This window comes from Bos taurus, chromosome 18 (assembly GCF_002263795.3).
Source record: "Bos taurus isolate L1 Dominette 01449 registration number 42190680 breed Hereford chromosome 18, ARS-UCD2.0, whole genome shotgun sequence".
Lineage (NCBI taxonomy): Eukaryota > Metazoa > Chordata > Mammalia > Artiodactyla > Bovidae > Bos > Bos taurus.
This window is the reverse complement of record NC_037345.1, coordinates 7,521,545-7,535,539: the sequence shown is the minus strand read 5'-3', so window position 1 is coordinate 7,535,539 and position 13,995 is coordinate 7,521,545. Positions and strand designations below refer to the sequence as shown.

Below are 13,995 nucleotides of genomic sequence, written 5' to 3'. Positions count from 1 at the left end.
ACATGAGTTAATCGGGAAGGGAAATCTTCCTTTTGAGTTCATCTGAGTAGATGTTTTTCAACACTGTTCTAAAGTCCTGCTGCTTCAGAAATTGTGATGCCTCTGCCCACCTAGTAATTTTGATGGAGGGGCTGTTTTCAGTGGCCTTCAGCTGGTTGGCCTCTACTCACCTTTAGCATTGAGGAGAAGACTGGTTTGGAGGGCAGTTGGTAACATTTTTGGGTCAGTGTCCTTTCTTTCAGCATATTTATGAGCCTCTGTGCATTTTTCCACGTTCTTTTTTCTTTGTTGTTTTGGTTTTATTTCTCTTGGCATGGTGTTTGCACCCCGTCATGATTGGAATTGGCAGGATTCTATGTTTGAAATCCTTACTTTACTGCCATATTCTGTACTTAGAGTTTTGGTGCCTGGTGGACAGTGGTGCCCTGATTGTGTGGATTTGTGCTCCAGACAGGTAGGCTTCTCATAGGTGAGGCACATAATCCCAGATTCTAGCAGACAGGTCTGTACACTTGGCTCAGAAAGGAATTAACAGCATACACTTTAAAAAATTGTTATTTTTTATTGAAGTATAGTTGATTTATAATGTTGTGTTAGTTTCAAGTATACAGTAAAGAGATTCCTGTATATATAATTATATACATGTATGTATATATATCATTTTTTCAGATTCTTTTTTCTTATAGGTTATTACAAAATGTTGAGTATAGTTCTTTGTGCTATGCAGTAGGTCCTTGTTGGTTATCTTTTTATATAGAGTAGTGTGTATCTGTTAATCTCCAAATCCTTATTTATCTTTCCCTCCCCTTCCCCCTTTGGTAATCATACTTTGTTTTCCACATGTTTCTAATCTTAATTAAAATTAAGATAATATGTACAAGTAAGTTGAGGCTTTATTTCAATCAGTTCAGTTCAGTTCAGTCACTCAGTTGTGTCCGACTCTTTGCGACCCCATGAATCGCAGCACGCCAGGCCTCCCTGTCCATCATCAACTCCCGGAGTTCACCCAAACTCACGTCCATTGAGTCGGTGATGCCATCCAGTCATCTCATCCTCTGTCATCCCCTTCTCCTCCTGCCCCCAATCCCTCCCAGCGTCAGAGTCTTTTCCAATGAGTCAACTCTTCGCATGAGCTGGCCAAAGTATTGGAGTTTCAGCTTCAGCATCAGTCCTTCCAATGAACACCCAGGACTGATCTCCTTTAGGATGGACTGGTGGGATCTCCTTGCCATCCAAGGGACTCTCAAGAGTCTTCTCCAACACCACAATTCAAAAGCATCAATGCTTCGGTGCTCAGCTTTCTTCACAGTCCAACTCTCACATCCATACATGACCACTGGAAAAACCATAGCCTTGACTAGATGGACTTTTGTTGGCAAAGTGATGTCTCTGCTTTTGAATATGCTATCTAGGTTGGTCATAACTTTCCTTCCAAGGAGTAAGTGTCTTTTAATTTCATGGCTGCAGTCATCATCTGCAGTGATTTTGGAGCCCCAAAAAATAAAGTCTGACACTGTTTCCACTCTTTCCCCATCTATTTCCCATGAAGTGATGGGACCGGATGCCATGATCTTCGTTTTCTGAATGTTGAGCTTTAAGCCAACTTTTTCACTCTCCTCTTTCACTTTCATCAAGAGACTTTTTAGTTCCTCTTCACTTTCTGCCATAAGGGTGGTGTCATCTGCATATCTGAAGTTATTGATATTTCTCCTGGCAATCTTGATTCCAGCTTGTGCTTCTTCCAGCCCAGCGTTTCTCATGATGTTCTCTGTATATAAGTTAAATAAGCAGGGTGACGATATACAGCCTTGACGAAATCCTTTTCCTATTTGGAACCCAGTCTGTTGTTCCATGTCCAGTTCTAACTGTTGCTTCCTGACCTGCATATAGGTTTCTCAAGAGGCAGGTCAGGTGGTCTGGTATTCCCATCTCTTTGAGAATTTTCCACAGTGTATTGTGATCCATACAGTCAAAGGCTTTGGCATAGTCAATAAAGCAGAAATAGATGTTTTTCTGGAACTCTCTTGCTTTTTCAATGATCCAGCGGATGTTGACAATTTGATCTCTGGTTCCTCTGCCTTTTCTAAAACCAGCTTGAACATCTGGAAGTTCACAGTTCACGTGTTGCTGAAGCCTGGCTTGGAGAATTTCGAGCGTTACTTTACTAGCATGTGAGATGAGTGCAACTGTGCGGTAGTTTGAGCATTCTTTGGCATTGCCTTTCTTTGGGATTGGAATGAAAACGGACCTTTTCCAGTCCTGTGGCCACTGCTGAGTTTTCCAAATTTGTTGGCATATTGAGTTCAGCACTTTCACAGCATCATCTTTCAGGATTTGAAATAGCTCAACTGGAATTCCATCACCTCCACTAGCTCTGTTCATAGTGATGCTTTCTAAGTCTCACTTGACTTTACATTCTAGGATGTCTGGCTCTAGGTGAGTGATCACACCATCATGATTATCTGGGTCGTGAAGCTCTTTTTTGTACAGTTCTTTTGTGTATTCTTGCCACCTCTTCTTAATTTCTTCTGCTTCTGTTAGGTCCAAACCATTTCTGTCCTTTATCGAGCCCATCTTTGCATGAAGTGTTCCCTTGGTATCTCTAATTTTTTTGAAGAGATCTCTAGTCTTTTGCATTCTGTTGTTTTCCTCTATTTCTTTGCATTGATCGCAGAGGAAGGCTTTCTTATCTCTTCTTGCTATACTTTGGAACTCTGCATTGAGAGGCTTATATCTTTCCTTTTCTCCTTTGCTTTTGGCTTCTCTTCTTTTCACAGCTATTTGTAAGGCCTCCCCAGACAGCCATTTTGCTTTTTTGCATTTCTTTTCCATGGGGATGGTCTTGATCCCTGTCTCCTGTACAATGTCACGATTCCATAGCTTATCAGGCACTCTATCAGATCTAGGTCCTTAAATCTATTTCTCACTTCCACTGTATAATCATAAGGGATTTGATTTAGGTCATACCTGAATGGTCTAGTGGTTTTCCCTACTTTCTTCAATTTCAGTCTGAATTTGGCAATAAGGAGTTCATGATCTGAGCCACAGTCAGCTCCTGGTCTTGTTTTTGCTGACTGTATAGAGCTTCTCCATCTTTGGCTGCAACGAATATAATCAATCTGATTTCAGTGTTGACCATCTGGTGATGTCCATGTGTAGAGTCTTCTCTTGTGTTGTTGGAAGAGGGTGTTTGTTATGACCAGTGCATTTTCTTGGCAAAACTCTATTAGCCTTTGCCCTGCTTCATTCTGTATTCCAAGGCCAAATTTGCCTGTTACTCCAGGTATTTCTTGACTTCCTATTTTTGCATTCCAGTCCCTATAATGAAAAGGACATCTTTTTTGGGTGTTAGTTCTAAAAGGTCCTGTAGGTCTTCATAGAACCGTTCAACTTCAGCTTCTTCAGTGTTACTGGTTGGGGCATAGACTTGAATTACTGTGATATTGAATGGTTTGCCTTGGAAACGAACAGAGATCATTCTGTCATTTTTGAGATTGCATCCAAGTACTGCATTTCGGACTCTTTTGTTGACCATGGTGGCTACTCCATTTCTTCTAAGGGATTCCTCCCCGCAGTGGTAGATATAATGGTCATCTGAGTTAAATTCACCCATTCCAGTCCATTTCAGTTCGCTGATTCCTAGAATGTCGACATTCACTCTTGCCATCTCTTGTTTGACCACTTCCAGTTTGCCTTGATTCATGGACCTGACATTTCAGGTTCCTATGCAATATTGCTCTTTACAGCATCGGACCTTGCTTCTATCACCAGTCACATCCACAGCTGGGTATTGTTTTTGCTTTGGCTCCATCCCTTCATTCTTTCTGGAGTTATTTCTCCATTGATCTCCAGTAGCATATTGGGCACCTACCGACCTGGGGAGTTTCTCTTTCAGTATCCTATCATTTTGCCTTTTCATACTGTTCATGGGGTTCTCAAGGCAAGAATACTGAAGTGGTTTGCCATTCCCTTCTCCAGTGGACCACATTCTGTCAGCCCTCTCCACCATGACCTGCCTGTCTTGGATGGCCCCATGGGCATGGCTTAGTTTCATTGAGTTAGACAAGGCTGTGGTAACTGTGATCAGATTGGCTAGTTTTCTGTGATTATGGTTTCAGTGTGTCTGCTCTTTGATGCCCTCTCGCAACACCTACCGTCTTACTTGGGTTTCTCTTACCTTGGATGTGGGATATCTCTTCACGGCTGCTCCAGCGAAGTGCAGCCACTGCTCCTTACCTTGTACGAGGTCACCCCTCCTCGACCTTGAACGTGTAGTAGCTCCTCTCTGGCCTCCTGCGCCCCCGCAGCTGCTCCTTGGACGTGGGGTAGCTCCTCTCTGCTGCCCCCCTGTCCTTGGACGTGGGATAGCTCCTCTTGGCCGTGCTTCTATGCGGTCTGTTGCAGCCGCCGCGCTTCTGTATTATATCAATACTTGAATACACAGAACCAGGAAGAGAGACGTAGTATAGTTTTTTCACCATCTGCGTGACAAGCTGTAAAGTACTGACAGTCATTTATCCATGTACTTTTCTATGAGAAAACTCAGTTTGAGTAGATAGGAAAACTGAGATATGAGATGATCCATACACATACACAAACACATGATTTGTATCTTTCCTAGGAGTTTTATATTGGGTTGTCCAGATGGCTTGACATTTCTGTTGATTTTAGCGAAGAGTCTTAGGGAATTCCTGGCAGTACAGTGGTTAGGACTCCACGCTTCCACTGGAGGGAGCCCAGTTTCGATCCCTGGTTGGAGAAGTAAGGGCCCATGTACTCAGCAGGGCAGCCAAAAAACTAAAGCAAAGAGTCTTAGAGGTTGGGGTGTCTTAGATGTCATCTAATCTGATTCCTCAACCAGCATATACACCGTTCATATATGATCACACTGTTTCTTCTAGAAAACTTTCAAAGGAAAGAGGGCACGCTGTCTTAAGGGCAGCCTCTTCCGTTTTGGCATCCTGTGCTAACTGCTGGAAAATGCCTTGTTATAGTGAGCCTGTCTCCCTTCTTGTGCAACTCCTGCATGTTGGTAAGAGCCATGAATTCAGTAACCAGGAAGCTTTCCGTTTCATTTCCGAGGTAGCCCTATTTCCTTGGATGCCCTCCCGGCATCCTAGTCCAAGCCATCCCTCACTCCTTTCTGGAAGAAACAATAGCCTCTTAACTGGACTCCCAACATTTCCTCTTTGGCACTCTCTGTTCTCACTTTCTTCCCAATGTCTTCAGTTGCTCTTGAACAAAAGTTTGAACTACTTCACAGGATCTGAACCTGCCTGCCTTTCCAGGCTCAGCTAAGACTACTTTCCCTTTTCTTCTCTATGTACTACACTCACTACCTCTTTATAGGCATCTGGACGTCTTTTGCCTCAGGACCTTTGCTCGTACTGTTTCCTGTGCCTGGGAACCCCTGATCCTGCCTGGTCTCCTTTTCCACCCCCTTGCAGCTCTAAAGTTGGTTTACCAAAAACACCTCTGACCCGCAGACCAGGGTAGACCTGCTGCTGCTGCTGCTAAGTCGCTTCAGTCATGTCCGACTCTGTGCGACCCCATAGACAGCAGCCCACCAGGCCCTGCCGTCCCTGGAATTCTCCAGGCAAGAACACTGGAGTGGGTTGCCATTTCCTTCTCCAATGCATGAAAGTGAGAAGTGAAAGTGAAGTCGCTCAGTCGTGTCCGACCCTCAGCGACCCCATGGACTGCAGCCTACCAGGCTCCTCCGTCCATGGGATTTTCCAGGCAAGAGTACTGGAGTAGGGTGCCAGTGCCTTCTCCAGGGTAGACCTCCCTGTTGTGTATTCTCTGAGCATCCTGTGGTTCTCTTCCACAGTGTTGGTCTTTGTAATAAGTCTTTATTTTTGTACTTATTTATGTAAGGACTGTCTTCTTGGAGGCATGGTCATGTCTGGCTCAGTGATGTATCTCCAGCACCTAGAGTGTGAGGGGAGCTTGTGGAAGTCTCCCAAGTATTCCAGAAAAGTCTGGGATACTGGAAGTTAGGGCTGTTTTCTCCTCCAGAGTGAGCACCTCTATCTTTTCTTCCTGCTGTTTTTATTTTCTAAGATTATATTTTGTTGTTTTTGTTGTCAACCTTTTTTAAAGAAAAAATTTCAAAATAGCATGAATGAAAATACTAAGTCACAGAACTTCTGTGCAGTGGGTGAACTGGTACTTAAAGGAACATTTATCACCTTAAAAACCAAAAGAATGAACTCAGCATTCATCTCAAAAAGTTAAAAAAGACAGCAAAATGAATGAAAGGAAGTCATAAAGAATGAATAAGTGTAAATAAAGACAAAAAATTAATAAAGTAGAAAAGAGAAAAATAGTAGAATAAGTGTATTGAAGGTTGTACTAGCTTTTTTTGGATGTAAAAGTTATATATATATATATATATACACACACACACACACACACACACATATGCACATATATAACTAATTTTTAATTGTGGTAAAATATTTTCATGCATTGGAGAAGGAAATGGCAACCCACTCCAGTGTTCTTGCCTGGAGAATCCCAGGGACAGGGGAGCCTGGTGGGCTGCTGTCTATGGGGTGGCACAGAGTCCGACACGACTGAAGTGACTTAGCAGCAGCGGCATACACAATTGATGCTTGAATGAAGCTAGGGTTAGAGGCACAGACCCTCCATGCAGCTGAAAATCCATATGTAACTTGAGGTTGGCCCTCTGTCTCCAGGGCTCCTCTTCCTCCGTGTGTGCAATTGCCCATCTGTGGGTCCAACCAACCTTACATTGTGTAGTACTGTAGTACTTGCTGGGCTTCCCTCGTGGCTCAGATGGTGAAGCATCTGCCTGCAATGAGGGGACCTGGGTTTGATCTATTGAAGAAAATCTGTGTATAAGTAGACGTGTGCAGTTTAAACCTGTGTTCAACAATCACCTGTAAAATTTGCCATTTTAATAATTTTTAAGTGTACCTTGGCTTTTAGCATTTTCACATTGTTCTGCACCTATCACCACTGTCTTATTCCAGAACATATGTATATTTTTTTATTATCCAAAAAAGAAACCCTGTACCCCTTTAGTAGTCAAATGGCAGCTTAATAATCTGTTGTCTTTGTGGATTTGCCTATTTTGGTTATTTCACATAAATGGAATTTTATACTACATGGCTTTTCCTATCTGGAGTTTTTCTGTTTCTTACTGTAGTGTTTTCCAGGTTCGTTCCTTTTTTTTTTTTTAATGGCTGAATAATATTCTGTGGTATTTCATGTATATACCACCTGTTTATTCATTCATCTGTTTATGGACACTTTCTGTCTTTTGGCTGTTGTGAATAATGCTGCTGTGAGCTTGGTTTACAAGTACCTTGAGTTCTTTTTTCAGTCCTTCTGGGTGTCTACTCAAGAGTGGAATTGCTGGGTTATGCTATAATTCTTTGTTTAACTTCTTGAGAAACTGCCAAGCTATTGTCCACTACATATACACCACCTTATATTCTCATCAGCAGTGCATTGAGGGTTACAGTTTCTCTGCATCTTTACTTATCCTTGTTCAGATCAGTCGCTCAGTCGTCTCCGACTCTTGGTGACCCCATGAATCACAGCACGCCAGGCCTCCCTGTCCATCACCAACTCCCGGAGTTCACTGAGACTCACGTCCATTGAGTCAGTGATGCCATCCAGCCATCTCATCCTCTGTCATCCCCTTCTCCTCCTGCCCCCAATCCCTCCCAGCATCAGAGTCTTTTCCAATGAGTCAACTCTTCACGAGGTGGCCAAAGTACTGGAGTTTCAGCTTCAGCATCATTCCCTCCAAAGAAATCCCAGGGCTGATCTCCTTCAGAATGGACTGGTTGGATCTCCTGGCAGTCCAAGGGACTCTCAAGAGTCTTCTCTAACACCACAGTTCAAAAGCATCAATTCTTCGGCGCTCAGCCTTCTTCACAGTCCAACTCTCACATCCATACATGACCACAGGAAAAACCATAGCCTTGACTAGACGAACCTTTGTTGGCAAAGTAATGTCTCTGCTTTTCAATATGCTATCTAGGTTGATCATAACTTTCCTTCCAAGGAGTAAGTATCTTTTAATTTCATGGCTGCAGTCACCATCTGTAGTGATTTTGGAGCCCAGAAAAATAAAGTCTGACACTGTTTCCACTCTTTCCCCATCTACTTCCCATGAAGTGGTGGGACCGGATGCCATGATCTTTGTTTTCTGAATGTTGAGCTTTAAGCCAACTTTTTCACTCTCCACTTTCATTTTCATCAAGAGGCTTTTTAGTTCCTCTTCACTTTCTGCCATAAGGGTGATGTCATCTGCATATCTGAGGTTATTGATATTTCTCCCAGCAGTCTTGATTTCAGCCTGTGTTTCTTCCAGTCCAGCGTTTCTCATGATGTACTCTGCATATAAGTTAAACAGGGTGACAATATACAGCCTTGACGAAATCCTTTTCCTATTTGGAACCAGTCTGTTGTTCCATGTCCAGTTCTAACTTTTGCTTCCTGACCTGCATACAAATTTCTCAAGAGGCAGGTCAAGTGGTCTGGTATTCCCATCTCTTTCAGAATTTTCCACAGTTTATTGTGATCCACACAGTCAAAGGCTTTGGCGTAGTCAATAAAGCAGAAATTGATGTTTTTCTGGAACTCTCTTGCTTTTTCCATGATCTAGCGGATGTTGGCAATTTGGTCTCTGGTTCCTCTGCCTTTTCTAAAACCAGCTTGAACATCAGGAAGTTCACAGTTCACATATTGCTGAAGCCTGGCTTGGAGACTTTTGAGCATTACTTTACTAGCATGTGAGATGAGTGCAATTGTGCAGTAGTTTGAGCATTCTTTGGCATTGCCTTTCTTTGGGATTGGAATGAAAACTGACCTTTTCCAGTCCTGTGGCCACTGCTGAGTTTTCCACATTTGCTGGCATATTGAGTGCAGCACTTTCACAGCATCATCTTTCAGGATTCGGAATAGCTCAACTGGAATTCCATCACCTCCACTAGCTTTGTTCGTAGTGATGCTTTCTAAGGCCCACTTGACTTCATATTCCAGGATGTCTGGCTCTAGGTCAGTGATCACACCATCGTGATTATCTGGGTCATGAAGATCTTTTTTGTACAGTTCTTCTGTATATTCTTGCCATCTCTTCTTAATATCTTCTGCTTCTGTTAGGTCCATACCATTTCTGTCCTTTATCGAGCTCATCTTTGCATGAAATGTTCCTTTGGTATCTCTGATTTTCTTGAAGAGATCCCCAGTCTTTCCCATTCTGTTGTTTTCCTCTATTTCTTTGCATTGATCACTGAAGAAGGCTTTCTTATCTCTTCTTGCTATTCTTTGGAACTCTGCATTCAGATGCTTATATCTTGCCTTTTCTCCTTTGCTTTTTGCTTCTCTTCTTTTCACAGCTATTTGTAAGGCCTCTCCAGACAGCCATTTTGCTTTTTTGCATTTCTTTTCTATGGGGATGGTCTTGATCCCTGTCTCCTGTACAATGTCACGAACCTCATTCCATAGCTCATCAGGCACTCTATCAGATCTAGGTCCTTAAATCTATTTCTCACTTCCACTGTATAATCATAAGGGATTTGATTTAGGTCATACCTGAATGGTCTAGTGGTTTTCCCTACTTTCTTCAGTTTCAGTCTGAATTTGGCAATAAGGAGTTCATGATCTGAGCCACAGTCAGCTCCTGGTCTTGTTTTTGCTGACTGTATAGAGCTTGTCCATCTTTGGCTGCAACGAATATAATCAATCTGATTTCAGTGTTGACCATCTGGTGATGTCCATGTATAGAGTCTTCTCTTGTGTTGTTGGAAGAGGGTGTTTGTTATGACCAGTGCATTTTCTTGGCAAAACTCTATTAGCCTTTGCCCTGCTTCATTCTGTATTCCAAGGCCAAATTTGCCTGTTACTCCAGGTGTTTCTTGACTTGCTACTTTTGCATTCCAGTCCCCTATAATGAAAAGGACATCTTTTTTGGGTGTTAGTTCTAAAAGGTCTTGTAGGTCTTCACAAAACCGTTCAACTTCAGCTTCTTCAGTGTTACTGGTTGGGGCATAGACTTGAATTACTGTGATATTGAATGGTTTGCCTTGGAAACGAACAGAGATCATTCTGTCGTTTTTGAGATTGCATCCAAGTACTGCATTTCAGACTCTTTTGTTGACCATGATGGCCACTCCCTTTCTTCTGAAGGATTCCTGCCCGCAGTAGTAGATATAATGGTCATCTGAGTTAAATTCACCCATTCCAGTCCATTTCAGTTCGCTGATTCCTAGAATGTCGACATTCACTCTTGCCATCTCTTGTTTGACCACTTCCAGTTTGCCTTGATTCATGGACCTGACATTCCAGGTTCCTATGCAATATTGTTCTTTACAGCATCGGACCTTGCTTCTATCACCAGTCACATCCACAGCTGGGTATTGTTTTTGCTTTGACTCCATCCCTTCATTCTTTCTGGAGTTATTTCTCCACTGATCTCCAGTAGCATATTGGGCACCTACCGACCTGGGGAGTTTCTCTTTCAGTATCCTATCATTTTGCCTTTTCATACTGTTCATGGGGTTCTCAAGGCAAGAATACTGAAGTGGTTTGCCATTCCCTTCTCCAGTGGACCACATTCTGTCAGATCTCTCCACCATGACCCACCCATCTTGGGTGGCCCCATGGGCATGGCTTAGTTTCACTGAGTTAGACGAGGCTGTGGTCCTAGTGTGATTAGATTGACTAGTTTTCTGTGAGTATGGTTTCAGTGTGTTTGTCCTCTGATGCCCTCTTGTAACACCTACCGTCTTACTTAGGTTTCTCTTACCTTGCGCGTGGGGTATCTCTTCACGGCTGCTCCAGCGAAGCACAGCCATTGCTCCTTACCTTGGATGAGGGGTATCTCCTCACCGCCGCCCTTCCTGATCTTCATCGTGGGATAGCTCCTCTAGGCCCTCCTGTGCCAGTGCTTACTTTACTTAAAAAAAAAATGTAGCCATCTTTGTAGTTAAGAAATGTTATCTCACTGTGGTTTGGATTCGTGTTTCCTTAAATGACTAATGATGTTGAACATATTTTTGTGTGCTTAGTGGTGTTTACTTATCTTTTTTGGAGAAATCTCTATTTAAGTCCTTTGCCCATTTTTGAATTGGATTGTTGGTTGAGTTGTAGGAGTTCTTTTAAATTCTGATTATCAAAACCTTAGCAGATATGTAATTTGAAAACATTTTCTGGCTTTGAATTGTCTTTCACTCTCTTGTCAGTGTCCTTTGATGCACAAAAGTTATAATTTTAATGAAGTATCTAGTTTGCCTTTTGTTGCCTGTGGTTTTGGTCTCATATTTGGGGCAGAACTTCCAGTACTGTGTTGAAAAGCAGTGAAGAAAGTGGGCATTGTTGCCTTATTCCTAATCTTAGGAGACTAAGTTTCAACGTTTCACCACTGAATATGATTTTGGCTGGGGATTTTTCATAAATACTCTTTACCATGTTGAGAAAATTTCCTGGTCCTGGTTTTTTGACATTTTTATTATGAAAGGATGTGGACTTCTGTCAGTGCCTTTTCTGTGTCAGTTGAGATGATCATGTAGTTTTTTTCATTCTGTTAATGTAGTACACTTATTGATTTTTATATGTCGAATCACCCTTGCAGTACTGGGACAAATCCCACTGATCACGATGTGTTATCTTTTTAATAAGTTTCTGGATTTGGTTTGCTAGTATTTTTATACTCCACTTACAATGACAAAATGTTGGCTCTATTCCCTGTGCTGTATAATATGCCTTGTAGCTCATTTATTTTCTACACAGTAGTTTGTACTACTTAATCCCTACTGCTATCTTGCCCCCTGCCTTTTCCTCACTGCCAACCACTAGTGTGCTCTGTGTATCTGTGGGTCTGTTTCTTATTTGTTATAGTCACTAGTTTATTTTTTAGATTTCACACATAAGTAATATCATACAGTATCTGTCTTTATCTGATTATTTCACTAAGGGTAATGGAGTCCAAGTTCATCCATAATGTTGCAAATGGCAAAATAAAAATTTTAATATTTTAAATAGTGATATAACTAAGCTTTCTTCAGAAATCTTTGTATATGTTGGTGATGTTTCCTGAAGATAAATTTCTAGATATGGAAGTTCAGTGAATATGCCTTTTATAAAGACTGTTGCTAATGCTGTCAGATTGCTCTCCAGAAAGGATGTGCTTGCCATCCAGAAAAGATACTGCCAGCAGTAACTAGCCTGTTTGTTTATTTTCACTGGGCTCTCAGCACTACTTGTATAACTGTTAAAAAATGCAAGGTGTTTTTTGAGGTGTTTTCCATTTCTTATTGATATTATATATAAAGATTAAAAAAAAAAACTATTAATGACCTTAATCCTTGTCTAGATGAATCACAAGCTGGAATCAAGATTGCCTCAGATATGCAAATGATACCACTCTAATGGCAGAAAGGAAAGAGGATATAAAGAGCCTCTTGATGAGGGTGAAAGAGGAGAGTGAAAAAGCTGGCTTGAAACTCAACATTAAAAAAATTAAGATCATGGCATCAGGTCCCATCACTTCATGGCAAATAGATGGGGAAAAAGTGGAAACAGTGACAGATTTTATTTTCTTGGGATCCAAAATCACTGCAGACGGTGACTGCAGCCAGGAAATTAAAAGACACTTGCTCCTTGGAAGGAAAGCTATGCCAAACCTAGACAGCATATTAAAAAGCAGAGACATCACTTTGCTGACAAAGGTCCAAATAGTCAAAGCTATGGTTTTTCCAGTGGTCATGTATGAATGTGAGAGTTGGACCGTAAAGAAGGCTGAGTGCCAAAGAATTGATGCTTTTGAACTGTGGTGTTGCAGAAGACTCTTGAGAGTCCCTTGGATAGCAAGGAGATCAAACCAGTCAATCCTAAAGGAAATCAACCCTGAATATCACTGCAAGGATTGAGGCTGAAGCTTTGGCCACCTGATGTGAAGAGCTGACTCACTGGAAAAGACCCTGATGCTGGGAAAGGTTGAGAGTAGGAGAAGGGGGCAGTGGAGGATGAGATGGTTGGATAGCACCATTGACTCAGTGGACATGAATTTGAGTGAATCCCAGGAGACAGTGAAGGACAGGGAAGCCTGGAGTGCTGCAGTCCATGGTGTCACAAAGAGTCGGTCACGACTTAGCAACTGAACAATGAACAACAACAACAATCCTTGTCTAAGCACATACATTAACCAAAATATTTATTTTTCTTTCTGGTTAGTTTTAAATTTCACCTGTTGTAATTTTTTTTTTATAAGGAGAGTAACTTTTATCCTAGATTATATGTTGTAATACTTTTGAACTGTGGTATTGGAGAATCCGACTTGAGAGTCCTTTGGACTGCAAGGAGATCCAACCAGTCTATCCTAAAGAAATCAGTCCTGAATATTCATTGGAAGAACTAATGCTGAGGCTGAAGCTCCAATACTTTGGCCACTTAATGTGAAGAACTGACTGATTAGAAAGGACCCTGATGCTGGGAAAGATTAAAGACAAGAGGAGAAGGGGATGACAGAGGATGAGATGGTTGGGTGGCATCACCGACTTGTTGGACATGAGTTTGAGCAAGCTCCTGGAGTTGGTAATGGACAGGGAAGCCTGGTGTGCTGCAGTCCATGGGGCCGCAAAGAGTCAGACACGACTGAGCATCTGAACTGAACATATTTGTGATTCCTTCTCATCTCTCTATTCTTTCTGCTTCCCTCCTTTTCTTCCTACTTTCCTTCCTTGGAGTAGGGAGAAAGCCGTCCTTGTGCTGAAGTTTATAACCATTGATCTTTAGTCTCTTCTGTTCCTTTTGTGGCAAAACTTATGCACATTTACATGCACATTTAATATAGCTGTGATTTGTTTTACTGTACAGTATGAAGTAGGGATATGGCCACTGGCACTGTTAATCTATTGTTTTAACACTATTTATTGAATAACTCATTATTTTCCCTCTGATTTGAAATGTCAGATTTATCATTGGTGAAATTATTACATATAGTGATATGAGTTTGTT

At 41.8% G+C, this 13,995-nt stretch overlaps 1 protein-coding gene and 1 pseudogene across 1 annotated transcript in view; one reads left to right on the top strand and one right to left on the bottom strand.

Moving 5' to 3' along the window:
* CDYL2 (chromodomain Y like 2) overlaps positions 1-13,995 on the top strand; it is a 169,977-nt gene that overhangs the window by 17,995 nt on the left and 137,987 nt on the right.
* On the bottom strand, positions 2,455-4,667 carry LOC132342783 (craniofacial development protein 2-like; annotated as a pseudogene).